The sequence below is a fragment of the Dermochelys coriacea genome, chromosome 3 (genome assembly GCF_009764565.3).
Source record: "Dermochelys coriacea isolate rDerCor1 chromosome 3, rDerCor1.pri.v4, whole genome shotgun sequence".
Taxonomy (NCBI): domain Eukaryota; kingdom Metazoa; phylum Chordata; order Testudines; family Dermochelyidae; genus Dermochelys; species Dermochelys coriacea.
In genome coordinates, this window is record NC_050070.1 from 143905886 (window position 1) to 143922715 (window position 16830).

Genomic DNA, 16830 nt, shown 5'->3' on the forward strand with positions numbered 1-16830 from the left:
TTTGATATGGGGCAACCAGAACTGTATGCAGTATTCAAGGTGAGGGAGTACCGTGGGTTTACATAGTGTCATTATATTTTCTGTCTTACCTATCCCTTTCCTAAGATTGTTAACTTTTTTGACTGCTGCTACACACTGAGCAGATATTTTCAGATATCTGTCCACAAAAACACTCCAAAATCTCATTCTCGAGTGGTAACAGCTAATGTATAGTTAGGATTCTTCCCCCCACCCCCCTCGCAAGCTGTATTACTTTGCACTTAGCAACATTGAATTTCATCTGATATTTTGTTACCCAGTTTTAGGAGATCCTTTTGTAACTCTTCACAAGTCAGCTTTGGGCTTAACTATGTTGAGTAATTTTGTATTGTCTGCAAACTTTGCTACCTAACTATTCACCCCCTTTTCCAGGTCATTTATAAATATGTTGACCAGCACAGGTTGCAGGGGACCCTGCTATTTACCTCTTTTTCCATTCTGAAAACTTAATATTTATTCCTATCCTTTGTTTCCTATTGTTTAACTAGTTACTGATCCTTGAGAGGACCTTCTACCTTATCCCATGAATGCTTACTTTGCTTAAGGGTCTTTGGTGAGGGACCTTGTCAAAGGCTTTCTGAAAGTCCAAGTACAATATATGAACTGGATCACCTTTGTCACCGCCAAAAACAAGACTCAAGGCACCTCCACAATGGCCTGCCTAGATCATTAACTCAATCCTCAATTTGTCTGGTTGGTAAAAGGGGGAGAGGGGACAGCCTTAGAGGAATTGCTAGGGTTTTTCCTTGGGCCTTTGGAAAAACTCCCCAGAACAAACTAACTCTATTAGCCCTTGGGAGGAAATAGCTACAGCTTTCTGCTCAAAGGAATCACAGTCAGGTAGCAGTCTTTGAAAAACAGAAAGAAAAGGAGTACTTGTGGCACCTTAGAGATTAAAATTTCTTTGAGCATAAGCTTTCGTGAGCTACAGCTCACTCCATCGGATGCATTCAGTGGAAAATACAGTGGGGAGATGATTTATATACACAGAGAACATGAAACAATGGGTGTTATCATACACAATGTAAGGAGAGTGATCATTTAAGATGAGCTATTACCAGCAGGAGGGGGGCGGGAGGAAGAAAATCTTTTGTAGTGATAATCAAGGTAGGCCATTTCCAGCAGTTGACAAGAATGTCTGAGGAATAGTGGGGGGGGGGGGAATAACATGGGGAAATAGTTTTACTTTGTGTAATGACCCATCCACTCCCAGTCTCTATTCAAGCCTAAGTTCATTGTATCCAGTTTGCAAATTAATTCCAATTCAGCAGTCTCTCGCTGGAGTCTGTTTTTGAAGTTTTTTTGTTGAAGAATAGCCACTCTTAGGTCTGTAATCGAGAGACCAGAGAGATTGAAGTGTTCTCCAACTGGTTTTTGAATGTTATAATTCTTGACGTCTGATTTGTGTCCATTCATTCTTTTACGTAGAGACTGTCCAGTTTGACCAATGTACATGGCAGAGGGGCATTGCTGGCACATGATGGCATATATCACATTGGTAGATGTGCAGGTGAACGAGCCTCTGATAGTGTGGCTGATGTGATTAGGCCCTATGATGGTGGGCCGAATAGATATGTGGACAGAGTTGGCAACGGGCTTTGTTGCAAGGATAGGTTCCTGGGTTAGTGGTTCTGTTGTGTGGTGTGTGGTTGCTGGTGAGTATTTGCTTCAGGTTGGGGGGCTGTCTGTAAGCAAGGACTGGCCTGTCTCCCAAGATCTGTGAGAGTGATGGGTCATCCTTCAGGATAGGTTGTAGATCCTTGATGATGCAATGGAGAGATTTTAGTTGGAGGCTGAAGGTGATGGCTAGTAGCGTTCTGTTATTTTCTTTGTTGGGCCTGTCCTGTAGTAGGTGACTTCTGGGTACTCTTCTGGCTCTGTCAATCTGTTTCTTCACTTCAGCAGGTGGGTACTGTAGTTGTAAGAATGCATGATAGAGATCTTGCAGGTGTTTGTCTGAGGGGTTGGAGCAAATGCTGTTGTATCGTAGAGTTTGGCTGTAGACAATGGATCGTGTGGTATGATCTGGGTGAAAGCTGGAGGCATGTAGGCAGGAATAGCGGTCAGTAGGTTTCCGGTATAGGGTGGTGTTTATGTGACCATCGCTTATTAGCACCGTAGCGTCCAGGAAGTGGATCTCTTGTGTGGACTGGTCCAAACTGAAGTTAATGGTGGGATGGAAATTGTTGAAATCGTGGTGGAATTCCTCAAGGGCTTCTTTTCCATGGGTCCAGATAATGAAGTTGTCATCAATGTAGCACAAGTAGAGTAGGGGCATTAGAGGATGAGAGATGAGGAACCGTTGTTTTAATTCAGCCATGAAAATGTTGGCATACTGTGAGGCCAGGCGGGTTCCCATCGAAGTGCCGCTGATTTGAAGGTATACATTGTCTCCAAAGTTGAAATAGTTATGGGTGAGGACAAAGTCACAAAGTTCAGGCACCAGGTTAGCCGTGACATTATTGGGGATACTGTTCCTGACGGCTTGTAGTCCATCTTTATGTGGAATGTTGGTGTAGAGGGCTTCTACATCCATAGTGGCCAGGATGGTGTTTTCAGGAAGATCACCGATGGATTGTAGTGTAGGGCCTGAGGAGGGAGTCTACATAGCCAGACAATCCTGCTGTCAGGGTGCCAATGCCTGAGATGATGGGGCGTCCAGGATTTCCAGGTTTATGGATCTTGTGTAGCAGATAGAATACCCCAGGTCGGGGTTCTAGGGGTGTGTCTGTGCGGATTTGTTCTTGTGCTTTTTCAGGGAGTTTCTTGAGCAAATGCTGTAGTTTCTTTTGGTAACTCTCAGTGGGATCAGAGGGTAATGGCTTGTAGAAAGTGGTGTTGGAGAGCTGCCTAGTAGCCTCTTGTTCATACTCCGACCTATTCATGATGACGACAGCATCTCCTTTGTCAGCCTTTTTGATTATTATGTCAGAGTTGTTTCTGAGGCTGTGGATGGCATTCTGTTCTGCACGACTGAGGTTATGGGGCAAATGATGCTGCTTTTCCACAATTTCAGCCCATGCACATCGGCAGAAGCACTCTATGTAGAATTCCAGTCTGTTGTTTCGACCTTCAGGAGGAGTCCACCCAGAATCCTTCTTTTTGTAGTGTTGGTAGGAAGGTCTCTGTGGGTTAGTATGTTGTTGACGACCCATCACTCTCACAGATCTTGGGAGACAGACCAGTCCTTGCTTACAGACAGCCCCCCAATCTGAAGCAAATACTCACCAGCAACCACACACCACACAACAGAACCACTAACCCAGGAACCTATCCTTGCAACAAAGCCCGTTGCCAACTCTGTCCACATATCTATTCAGGGGATACCATCATAGGGCCTAATCACATCAGCCACACTATCAGAGGCTCGTTCACCTGCACATCTACCAATGTGATATATGCCATCATGTGCCAGCAATGCCCCTCTGCCATGTACATTGGTCAAACTGGACAGTCTCTACGTAAAAGAATGAATGGACACAAATCAGACGTCAAGAATTATAACATTCAAAAACCAGTTGGAGAACACTTCAATCTCTCTGGTCACTCGATCACAGACCTAAGAGTGGCTATACTTCAACAAAAAAGCTTCAAAAACAGACTCCAACGAGAGACTGCTGAATTGGAATTAATTTGCAAACTGGATACAATTAACTTAGGCTTGAATAGAGACTGGGAATGGATGAGTCATTACACAAAGTAAAACTATTTCCCCATGGTATTTCTCCCTCCCACCCCACCCCCCACTGTTCCTCTGATATTCTTGTTAACTGCTGGAATTAGCCTACCTTGCTTGTCACCATGAAAGGTTTTCCTCGTTTCCCCCCCCTGCTGCTGGTGATGGCTTATCTTAAGTGATCACTCTCCTTACAGTGTGTATGATAAACCCATTGTTTCATGTTCTCTGTGTGTGTGTATATAAATCTCTCCTCTGTTTTTTCCACCAAATGCATCCGATGAAATGAGCTGTAGCTCACGAAAGCTTATACTCTAATAAATTTGTTAGTCTCTAGGGTGCCACAAGTACTCCTTTTCTTTTTAGGTCACAACAAAACTCTATCATGTTCGTGGGGGTGGAGAGGCAGAAGGAAAGGCCCCGAGATAGGACAGATTCTTCTGCTGGGTTAAGAGTATAGTTGGATAGATTAACAATATTGATGGTTGGGTTAAGGGAACCACTGTTATAACCCCTTGTGGCATGTAGTAGTTTAGGTAGTTTAGTGTCCTTTTTCTTTTGTAGAGAAGCAAAGTGTGTGTTGTAAATGGCTTGTCTAGTTTTTGTAAAGTCAAGCCAGGAGGAAGTTTGTGTGGAAGGTTGGTTTTTTATGAGAGTATCCAGTTTTGAGAGCTCATTCTTAATCTTTCCCTGTTTGCTGTAGAGGATGTTGATCAGTTGGTTCCGCAGTTTCTTTGAGAGTGTGTGGCACATCAGCCACACTATCAGAGGCTCGTTCACCTGCGCATCTACCAATGTGATATATGCCATCATGTGCCAGCCATGCCCCTCTGCCATGTACACTGGTCAAACTGGACAGTCTCTACGTAAAAGAATAAATGGACACAAATCAGACGTCAAGAATTATAACATTCAAAAACCAGTCGGAGAACACTTCAATCTCTCTGGTCACTCGATTACAGACCTAAGATCGGCTGCTCTTCAACAAAAAAAACTTCAAAAACAGACTCCAACAAGAGACTGCTGAATTGGAATTAATTTGCAAACTGGATACAATGAACTTAGGCTTGAATAGAGACTGGGAGTGGATGGGTCATTACACAAAGTAAAACTATTTCCCCATGTTATCCCCCCTCCCCCGCCCACTGTTCCTCAGATGTTCTTGTCAACTGCTGGAAATGGCCCACCTTGATTATCACTACAAAAGGTTTTCTTCCTCCCCTCCGCCCCCTCCTGCTGGTAATAGCTCATCTTAAGTGATCAATCTCCTTACAGTGTATATGATAACACCCATTGTTTCATGTGTATATAAATCATCTCCCCACTGTATTTTCCACTGAATGCATCCGATGAAGTAAGCTGTAGCTCACGAAAGCTTAGGCTCAAATGAATTTGTTAGTCTCTAAGGTGCCACAAGTACTCCTTTTCTTTTTGCGAATACAGACTAACACGGCTGCTACTCTGAAACCTGAAAAACAAAAGTAACTTTTATTTGACACAATAGGTCTTAATACAATACATCTAAATCATCATATAGTCTTTCAAAAGGCATACATTAAAAAGGCAAAATAAGTTTCCTTAGCACATATGCATATTAAAGTACCCCAACATTGCAATATTATACAATAGGAAATAGCTTTAAGTAGTTACATTCCACATGTGATGGTCAGTCACGTGCAGGATGCTGATAGCAAGTTCTTATTTAAACTATATATAAAAACCAAATGTTCATACACGAACATCCAACTTTATTATCCCAGGCATATGCATTCATACATTCTAATTATTCCTTATGTGGGAGTCATCTTGCTGACTTCTCTACAGTCTTCTGTTCCTCTGGTCAACAGTTCCTTCTGCTCTGTCTGTCACTGCTCCAACTACTTTGTCTTTCTTTCTTCAGTGATTTCAGCTCTTGATGATTCTCCCAATGTTGATTTGTTTGTTCCTTCATACTATCATCATGACAGCAATAACTGTTTCCCGTAGTATGTCAGCTCCTGCCTGATATACAGATTTTTAGCCTATTCTGATTGGTTCTTTCTTCCATCTTTATCATTAACATACCCATCCACCAATCATCTTTAAGCTTCCCTGATTGGTCTGTTCTTATGGACCAATCACAGATTCTAAACTCATCTGTCAATCAAAGAAAAACCTGTTTGGAAACCTGAGCCATACTCAACTGACCTCTCCCTTCAGATTTTGGAGTGACCTTTATCTCACCTCAGCGTGCCTATTTGGTATTGGCCAAATTGCTCCAAGACTACCATTTTAGTTTCTCTGGCTGTAATTCCCTGCATCCACCATCTTGTTATCCCTGGCTGAAATTGCTCAAGACTATCTTTATTAATTAGCAAAAAGAAAAGGAGTACCCGTGGCACCTTAGAGACTAACAAATTTGTTAGAGCATAAGCTTTCGTGAGCTACAGCTCACTTCATCGGATGCATCCGATGAAGTGAGCTGTAGCTCACGAAAGCTTATGCTCTAATAAATTTGTTAGTCTCTAAGGTGCCACGGGTACTCCTTTTCTTTTTGCGAATACAGACTAACACGGCTGCTACTCTGAAACCTTTATTAATTAGTAAACCCTTATAACGATAAGCAATTACATACTTATATGCATCTTAACATTATGATTAACTGTCACCACTCCATTTTTACTCATTTAAAGAAGTTAAATTTCAATCTTTTGTTTGCTTCAGCTAGTGGTGACAGGGCAATGTTTTTAATGCGGTATTCCTGACACAGAATAGAGAAGCTGGAAAATCACTTGTATCATGTTGACACTTTCAAAGAATTCAAAGTATGATTTTCCTTTACAAAAGCCATGTTGACTCTTCCCCAACATCCTTGTTAACCTTTGTGTCTGATAATTGTTCTCTATAGGGTTGCCAACCCTCCAGGTTTGTCCTGGAGTCTCCAAGAATTAAAGATTAATCTTTACTTAATGATTATGTCATGTGATGAAACCTCCAGGAATATATCCAACTGAAATTGGCAACCCTAGTTCTCTACCATAGTTTCAATCAGTTTGCCTAATACTGAGGTTAGGCTTACCAATCTGTAATTGCCAGGATTGCCTCTGGAATCGTTTTTAAAAAGCAGAATTACATTAGCTATCCTCCAGACATCTTCTAGAGAGAATAATTTAAGCAATAGGCTACAAAACACAGTTAATATTTCTGCAATTTCATATCTGAGTTCCTTCAGAACTCTTGGCTGAATACCACCTACACCTGGTGACTTACTACTGTTTAATTTATCAATTTTTTCCAAAACTTCTTCTAATGACACCTCAATCTGGGACAGTTCTTCAGATTTATCACCTAAAAACAATGGTTCTGATGCGGGAATCTCCCTCACAACCTCAGCCGTGAAGACCGATGCAAAAAATTCGTTTAGCTTTTCTGCAACAGCCTTGTCTTCCTTGCGTGCTTTCTTTAGCACCTCAATCATTCCGTGGCCCCACTGATTGTTTCACAGGCTTCCTGCTTCTGTTGTACTTTAAAAAAAATTGCTCTTAAATTTTTGCGTCAGCTGTTCTGTAGCCTATGTGAAATGAGTTGACAGTCTCAGTCAAATTCCTGATAAACAAATATACATGACAAAACCTAATACACCTACAGACAGTTTTAATTCATTAGCAAGGCAAAGGAAGAGTAAACTTCCATTTCGCTCCTAGAGATATCCCTCCAGAAAAAGGCTGAAGCACAGTACAGGGAAACTTGCATTGCTACTGGCTGTGCTGTACCCAGAGCAGACCTTAGCATTCTTGGCATTGCAAAAATAATTTCTTCCCTTTTCCAGAATGTAACATATCCTGTCCACTATAATCACATCACTGTTTACAGGGCAGAGGTCAGACTAGGGAAGAAAAGTGGCATTACCATTTCAAGCTTTGTCCTTGTGAAAAAGGAAGTTAGTGGTGGCCTGTGCTAGCAGGAATTTGGGAGACACTTTCCCCACAGCCACAAATTGGTCTTGGGTTTCCTCAGAAACAGAGAGACTCATGGCTGTAGGTCTCAATGCCACCAACTCTAGGGGGTCCATGAATAACCTTTGTTATTTAGGAGTATGACAAACATTTTGCCCTCGCAATTGGTTTAATTTCTCAAGAAAGGAGTAGCAACTCTTCCTACCCTGATGCCCCCTCCCCCAAATGAGACTATCCTGGACATTTCTAGGTCTTCAAAATCTGGGAAGAAAGCCTCTAAAGTTGGCTTTGGCTCTGTCTGTCCTGTGGCTCGGGGACTTCTGTGTCTAGAGCTATCCAATCCAGCCAGCATGTTAAACAAGCATTAAGGTGTTAGATTTTCAAAGGAGCCTAAGGGCGTTAAGCACTTACCTTCCTTAGACTCCTTTGAAAATCTCAGCCTGAATTCACTTTTTAAAATAGCAGCCCGTACATATACCAATATGGCTGCATATTTTTATATTTATTCATTTTAGCATTTGTCTTTTTATAGTATGGTTGATTAGTCTCTGTAGCTATTTTGATGTGATTGAGTCATCAGCTTGCCTGACCATAAAAGACAGCTGCATGTTGATTGCATTATTTACTTGGCAGTTTGTTAGACAATTTGTTCTTTATGATATAAACCTTGTAAACTATGGCATTGTAATGCACAGGAGGAACATTCCTTATTACCATTGGGCTGAATTTGGGATCTTTAAGGGTGCACTATTAAATCAGTCATACCTATCTGATGTATGTGCCTTCCTCAACAGAGTACATTATTCTAGATCAGTGGTTCTCAACCTAGTTACCATTGTGGTCCGGATCCAATACTATCTGTATGGCCCTGAGGATGTCACATGGGCTGCAGTTGTGTGCTGACTGGGCCACAAGCGGCCCATGGGCCGCAGGTTGAGAATCATTGTTCCATATGAATGCCAAAAGTGAAGTATTCCAGAGCAACAGCAGACAAAGCCTTCACAGCTTACAAAAAAGATAATGTGCCAAATTCTGCTGTCAGCTAGACATGTGCAACTCCCATTGTAGCCAGTAGGATTTACATGTGCATAACCTAAGGGCAGAATTTGGGCAAATACATTGTGGATTAGTACATACATTTATTGCTGAAGACTTGGGGCAGGTCACAAATAAATTAGTTTGGTAGTTTCATGCTAGTCCTCCATTGCCAACCTCACAAAACAATAGCATAATTTGGAGTGATTCTGCAATACTAGCAGCCTGTTCAGGCGAGATGGAGATTGCAATAGGCCAGTAATTCCAATCCAACATGAAAAACATTTGGAGACATGCAGCTAGCATTTCCCAGCTCCTGCCTGCACTGTCAGACTCACTCAATGCTTGTTAATCTTCCACTGTTTTGCAATGTACAAAAAGATGGTTATAGTTAATAAAACTGAGCCAATTCAATATCACTCACTTCAGAAACCCCCCCAGAAACAATGAAAAATACCCAAAATACTATTTTTCTATCAGTCCATATGCCTCAGGATTCCTACTTCTCCCTATAGCACACACAAAGCTTTTCTAAACAACTGATATCTTCCTTTAAAGGTCACAAATACACCTGTTCCTTGTGATCCTTAAAATACTTTTTTTAAATATTAGAAAAAAATTTGCTTTTTTAAGAAGTATTTTTACTGCAGTCATTCCCATTTTCTAAAAGCAATAAAATGTTCCAAGACACGTGGTACATCTTGGTCTTTTCAAAGCAAAATAGACTTAGAAGATGGATTGAACTTTCTGTTGTGGTGCTGAACCCAGTATTGTCCCATTCCTACTAGTGAGTAAATCATTTTCAATATCAATACACTAAGATCAGTTGCTGACAACCACTTTCTGCAATAAAGTTAGGCTCTGCTCCTACAAATACTTATGGATATTACTGTGCTTTATTTTAAACATGCAAGCAATTCCATTCACTTCAATTAAATATACATGCATAAATGTTTGCAAAATCAGGGACTTAACTTCCAAGCATAGATGGAGTTTTTGTGAATGGATGCACTGTCATCAATTATTGTATACCTGTCTTTCTACAGTTGATGTTGGTCCACTAGTTTGAAGGCAATGATTCCTATGTGGATAACTTTGTATTGTATATTTGAAAAAAGCAGCCAGAGGACTTTGAAGCTAGCACTGATTTATAATAATCTCTCATACAGATTACTTTAGGCAGACATTACATGCTGACCTTTTACATGATTAGTTTTATAATTGACTTTTGTTCTTCTGTCCCATTCCTCGGGTCTCAGAACCATGTGGTATAACTTTCTTTGGAAGGCAGTAATAAACAGTCAATATTAATATAATTTCTTAGCTAGCAGCCAAGAGCTGTAACTACTTTATTGCTGACTCATTTCCTAGAGATAATTACCAGGTGAAAATCATATCTCATCATTGCAGGCATGAGTCAAGTATGTTACAGGGCATTATTATTTTTTATTTCTTCCAGACAATATTCCTGAAAGGAAGTTTGAGTTTTAGTAACACTGATTGTGTGGGTGTACACCTTTTTTAAAAGTCTGATTTTCCTATTTTGGGGAGCAATGTTAAATATTTAGAAAAATACCCACAAGTAAAGTGTTAAGATGCTGGGTTTCTCCATTGATCCACTCTAGAGATCAGGTGCTAGAACTCCACTCCATAAAATGATCAGTAATTACTGCTGACTCATGCTAGCTACTGGCCCCTATTAGCTCCAAGCAGAATGTCTCCATGGCAGATTTCAGAGTAGCAGCTGTGTTAGTCCGTATCCGCAAAAAGAAAAGGAGTACTTGTGGCACCTTAGAGACTAACAAATTTATTTAAGCATAAGCTTTCGTAAGCTACAGCTCACTTCAACGGATGCATGCTTATGCTCAAATAAATTTGTTAGTCTCTAAAGTGCCACAAGTACTCCTTTTCTTTTTCCATGGCAGAGGAAAAAAGCAAGAGTTCTCAAGTTTTTTCATAGGGTTAGACCTTTCATTACAATGGAAAAAAAATTCAGGACTCCCATTCAGCCATAAAGAAAGGGAGGATGGTCACACTCCCCTTGGACCTGTTTGCAACCATGCTGAAGGTTGTGACTCATGAACAAGAGACTGAGACAATGGCAATTCTAGGGACACCCTTAGGAATAGCCAATTTAGGCTTAGATTTTTATTGTTGTAATGTATCAAGAATAAAGCCAAACTGTACACATGTGTAGACTCTATCCAACAAGAAGTGGAAACTTTACTTGTTTGTACCACATTTTTACATTTATGGGAGGTCACGAAATTCACCTGTAGCTCTAACATCTAGCCAGACCATTACAGGGTCTAGCAGAAGGAACTGGCATGGGTGATTCAAAAGGGGGTACTGCTAGTCAGTAATGAACTTGACACTCTAGCTTGATTACTGACTTTCAGAAAGCTTGTAAAATACAGGTGCTGACCACTTCTAGTAAAACATACCTCCCATGGTATATTCTACAATAGTATGGGCATCTGTCCTGTTTCAAATTCTGTTCTTACCTAAGCTATCTCTAGTTTCAGTTGGACATGGTATTCCAGTTGTACTGTCAAACAACTGTTTTTTCACCAGGTGAGTGGAAAGCATAGAATAGCATGTCTACCTTGAGCAATTATGGGTAGGCAACACAGGCATGTGGGTTGCTGAATAAGCACAAGATGCCAGCTGATCACTTCTGAGACTTAATTCCAGATCTGCCACTGACTTGCACTCCATCCTCGAGGAAGCCATTTAGGCCCAGATCCTCAAAGGGATTAAAATCAATGAGAGTTAGGTGCCTAAACACCTTTAAGGATCTAGGTCTTAGCAATTGTTTTTATTGTCCCCATTTTCAGACACGGGAAAACTACTCTGCCCATACTGATATTACGTTAATTAAGCTTTGTAAAGCCCTTTCGATTTAGAGGAAGCACAGCTAAAACTCATCTATTATGTGTAAACATTTCATAATAAAAAAATACAGGATCTCAAGTCATATACATATATATACCAGAAGATGAAAAATTACAAAATGCATAGATTAAAAATAGATTAATCCTATAATTAATGGCTACAAAAAAGTGAAATACTTCTTCATACATTTTATAGCCTGTAGGAATTCACAGGAAAGGCAGGTATGCCCTTAACTATTGTGGCTAGGTAATTTTATGACCAATAACATCGGTAGTTACATATACCAGGATGTAAGTATTCCAGACTCATAACTGAAGATGTGAACAGATCACCATAGCGATTCAAGATGTTTTCCCTGAGAAGTAGGTTATTATAAAAGAGGTTAGGGGCATTAGAGAGATTTTCCCCACCATGAACCATAGGCAAGATACAAACCATGATGGATTGCTGCTCTGATTTGGTATAGCAAGTCTGTCTGCCTAAACAGTGCTCCTAATAAACAATATATGAAACAAAGCAGTGATTATTTAACTAATAAGGCTGAACCTGCATGAAACTATACACATTATAACGTATCAGTGGATTCAAAATAGACATTCTTCAAAAGATTTATTTACATTCATTCATGTTATTCTGTGGAATTTAAACTGCCACATCAATCTTTTATTATTTGTATCACAGAGTAGCACCCCAAAGTCCAGATGCTGTTCCAACATACAAGAGATAGACTCTGCTCCAAGAAGCTTACAACTTAATTAGTATCCCAGGTAATTTTAAAATCGTGCAGTTTTATACAACAATACCATATAAATTAAGTACTGCAAGAAGAAAATATGTAAAATGCAAAGGAGACATACTACAATTTTAAATATTTTAGTATGATAATCTGTGGATCTGGTGTGAATTTGAGATTTATTCAGTGCAATTGGCAGAAATAGGGGAATGCATTATGCTGCTCTTAGAGGACTGCTGCTGCAAGCCTTGGAACACAGAATTGCAACTGAAGTCAATGGAAATGTCCTGGCCAAAGGAATGTTTTGAGTATACTATGCTATCTGATTTTCTATAGGCTCTGCTGAATTACTTATCTTTCTCTGTAGTATTTTGGTGACTTATAGTTCTCTTGATATGAAATGACACCAATCTATGTACAGTAGTTCTGTTTTCCTTTATGTAATTTTTCGCTTTGCTTTTATAAAATCTGAAAAATGAAAGTGATTGTAGGCTTGATTATACATGTATGCATGATGGGGCATGGGGATTAAAGTTTTAAGAAGTCAGACACTTTTCAGAAAACAAAAAACTTCCAACATCCTATTTTTAGGCCTCTTTTATACATAATAAGGAAGTAAATAAAGGCTTGACCCCTTTTTTCTTTCTCCTTTTCAGGTTACCTTAAGGTGCATCTTACAGCTAGAATTGCTAAAAGCATTAAAACTACTGACAGTGTAGTAGTATGTAGCTGTAATCCAGAGAGAATCATCTTTAGAGATGGGAACATGTTTCAGTGAAAATTTAAGGCACTATATGAATGCATAATCATATAAGTAAAGCCAACACGTGTGTACCAAAATTGATTATTTTAAGTTTACATGCTTATAAGATTTAAGAATGAAAATATATTTTGCAGTCACAAAATTAAGTGTTCTTTTTTTATTGTGAGGTAAAAAGATGGTCCATCTAACTTTGTCAATTTATACTTTTGAATTACATAATTTGATGCTCCTTTCCCTTGCAACATCTATACTTTCCTCTAAGGAAAAATTACAAGAAGAAACTGAATTGAAGTATATATTGCACTACACTTCCAAGAAGAAGCTATTTTTAATTCTCTAAAATTCCCAACTATGTCCTCCAGGAATTAAAAGTTATACTATCTATCTAATCGATAGCACAAAAAGTTATTGAATATATACTGAATATGAATCTGTATGCAGTCCTGAACCAGCATCACAATAGCCTTTCTGTTCTAAGCAATTAGCAAAAGGCTTATCGTCATATTTCCAAAGCTACCAGGGCTAGCATTTGTTTCTAGCCCAGGTACATGCCCTTCCAATTACTATATTGCTCCCCTGTTCTATTTCAGACATACTGTAGTAGATATTATCACAAATAGTGCAACTGGAATCCAAGGCTTTACCATCTAAAAAAACCTCAGATTCCAGATTTCAAATAGCATTAAACTAGCTGTTGTTGTTTGAGATACTGATTGCTAAAAATCACATCACGATTTTGGGAGTGAGGAAGCAACATATTAAAGCAGGGGAATCTGCTAGAATCATTTTTACAATAACTTTAAGCCTCTCAATAGTTCAAAAAATGTTTCAATCCAAAGCATTTACCATGGATCAACAAAATTAAGAGGAAAAATATCTGAACAACAAAGTATTGATATTTTTCTTCAAATTTATTTCACATTGGGATATAGTTCCTTTCTCTGGGTTCAACATGAGCTGCTGTTTATGACTATGCCTCAAATGACTTCTCGCATTTTATTGGAAGAGAGAACAGCAGCAGTGGGATTACCTTTCTTTAAGATGTTTTAACAGTTAACAGTTAAAACAAGTTAATGCCATAACTATAATGAATTATGTTACTTTAAGGTCAAGGAACACTTTGGCAGAACAAGCAGAAATGTTCTAAGCACTGGTCGTGGACCAGTGCTCAAAAAGATATTTAAGCCTATGGCATCAATGTATACAGACCTTCATTAGGAATCTCCTCCACAAATCAAAGTGCCATTTCAAACTTTTCCCTGCCTTTATGTGGCTTCTTGACACATCAGTGTATAGATAGATACATCTTATCTTTACTTTATCCTGCCATGATCCTTTGTGATGTGTATGGCTATTGTGGCACTAAAGTACAAGATCATTTTGCTAAGATAATAGGTTCTACTCTTTCACATAACATGACTCTCTGCTATTAGAGCAAAGCCCTGAACCATATAAAGAATAAAACAGCTTGACACCAAATCTTCTCAAACAATTTCGGCATGTGAAATTCTGAGAATTATGGTTAGGAATTATTTGAAACAAACTAGAAAAAACAATTGATATAATATACAGGTACATTTCATATTTTCCGAAATTCCGATTTTTTTTTCAGAATAAACCCTACAGCGATATACAAGAGATGAAAAGCGTTCTCTTTCACAATTCCTCTTCCCACCCCGGCCCACTGCTCAGAGCAGTTCTGTGGGTCCCCTGAAATAACCCCCATTTTCATCTACTTCACTTCTCCCACAGCACAACAACTATCTAAGTACATGGGTCTTCTTTCGAAGCCCATCGATATTGCTCCTTAGTCACCTGCAGAGGTCACTATTGAAAATCCAGATACATTTTCTCCCCAATAACTGAGCATGCTGAATTCAGTCTGGTCAGGAACAAAGACAGACTTCCACAGGAAGCTGGTTCTCCTCTATAGCAAAGAATCAGAACTAGGTACCTGGATCAGCATTCAACTTTCATCCCAAAAGAAGACTTGTTTTACAAGACAGACAATGTTATAGTTCAAGCCCTTTGAGTAGAAATGTTGTTTAACTTGACAACAGAATGCCTATCAATCATCTCATTACATCTTAAAGGGCATACACAAGAGATGACCAATCATTTTTAGTTGCTGTTTGGATTAAGTAACTTTTGCAAACTGAAGATTTGAGATATGACTGTCCCATGACTACAGCCCTCTCTCTTCTTTGCCACACAATTACAATCAGCTTTGTGTTGGATGCATCTCCTGTTTCTGTCCTTGTTAACTCAATTACATCATCACCAACTGTATCCTCTAGTATCATGTTGTGGAACAGCTGCTAAGTAAGGCCCACATATGCCAGAATATATACAAAAGCACCAACTACTGTGCTGCCTTTCAGAGTGCTGGAAGGACACTACACCGGTATGGAACAAGGGCTTCTTTATAAATATACAATCCCTCCACATGGACTCTGGGTAAAAAAAAAAAAAAAAAAAAATTAGAAAAGAACACTTACTTGTTGCATTTACTCTAATATTAATGTTAAACAGACCAATATAATCATTATACCATTGCTCTATGGCAGTCATCAATAGATGTCTCACGAACAATGTTGTTGGAAGGCTGTATGTGAGTTGCAGGCCTGGTCTTGAGGGGAGGCCTGGGGGTGAAGGTGGTGGAAAGTGAGCCCGCCTTGCTTTCACCCTGCAGCGGCAGCTTCTGTTCCTCAGGGCTGGGCCTGGCTTCCCACTGTGGGCGCTGTGACCTGGCATACGAGGTCACAGCACCATGCAGGTTTGAGAAGTGGCCAGGCAAAAACTGAGTGGCACTGTGACCTCATGTGAGTTGCAAACAGATCATTGCAACAGTGGGCTACTGCATGAGATTAAAGAAGTGAAGCTATAGACACTTTAGTTTTGATGTCCAAATTGACTAATATAAAGCCAGTATTTTACACTCATTGCACTTTTTGAGATCTCTATTTACAAAGGCAGGCATCATTCTCCCCATTTTACGAAAGGGGACAAAGATGTGCCCAAGGTCACAGTCAGTGGCAGAGCCAGGAACAGAACTCAAATCTCCTAATTCCCAATCCCCTGCTCCAACCACTATACCACGTACTGACTCCTGGAGTGTGTGCATTGCCTTATTGTTTTGTAAACAAATAGCACTAAGAGTGACAGTAAATTATTTTTTCCAATTCAATGCTCACATATTCTAGTATGTAACTAGAATTATTATTATCAGTAACGCAGGTAAGTCAGTTACTTTATAATGACAATCTCCCTTTTATTCTGTAGCATCTTGAGTTAGTGCAGGTATCTTGCTGCAACAAGAACCAGGCATTTGATGCCTGAGAAAAAACGCACAGGAGGAGTTACAATATTATCTCTTGCTGGCTGCATCAGCAAGAACATTCAGTTATCACCTATTACTGCTACAGCAGAAATTAAATTGCTCCTGTTATATACTAACTTGGCAATGGTGATCACCCTGTAAATATAGATTCTTATCATATCTAAGAGTCAGGAAAGGTGTGAATGGGACGATAATCTCAATATGCAAGAATTACTCCGGGACATAGTTAATGCTGTAGGGTGGAACGGAGATTACATGAAACAGTCCTTCTGGCAGTTTCAGCACTTAAGTATTGCAAAAGATTGTCCACAGACTGTCTCCAGTAGAAGTGACTACAGTAGTAGGGCAGGGATAATGGCCTAGCCAGTGCTTCCCACCATCCCTCCTGGAAAATCAAGACACACTTCTCTATTA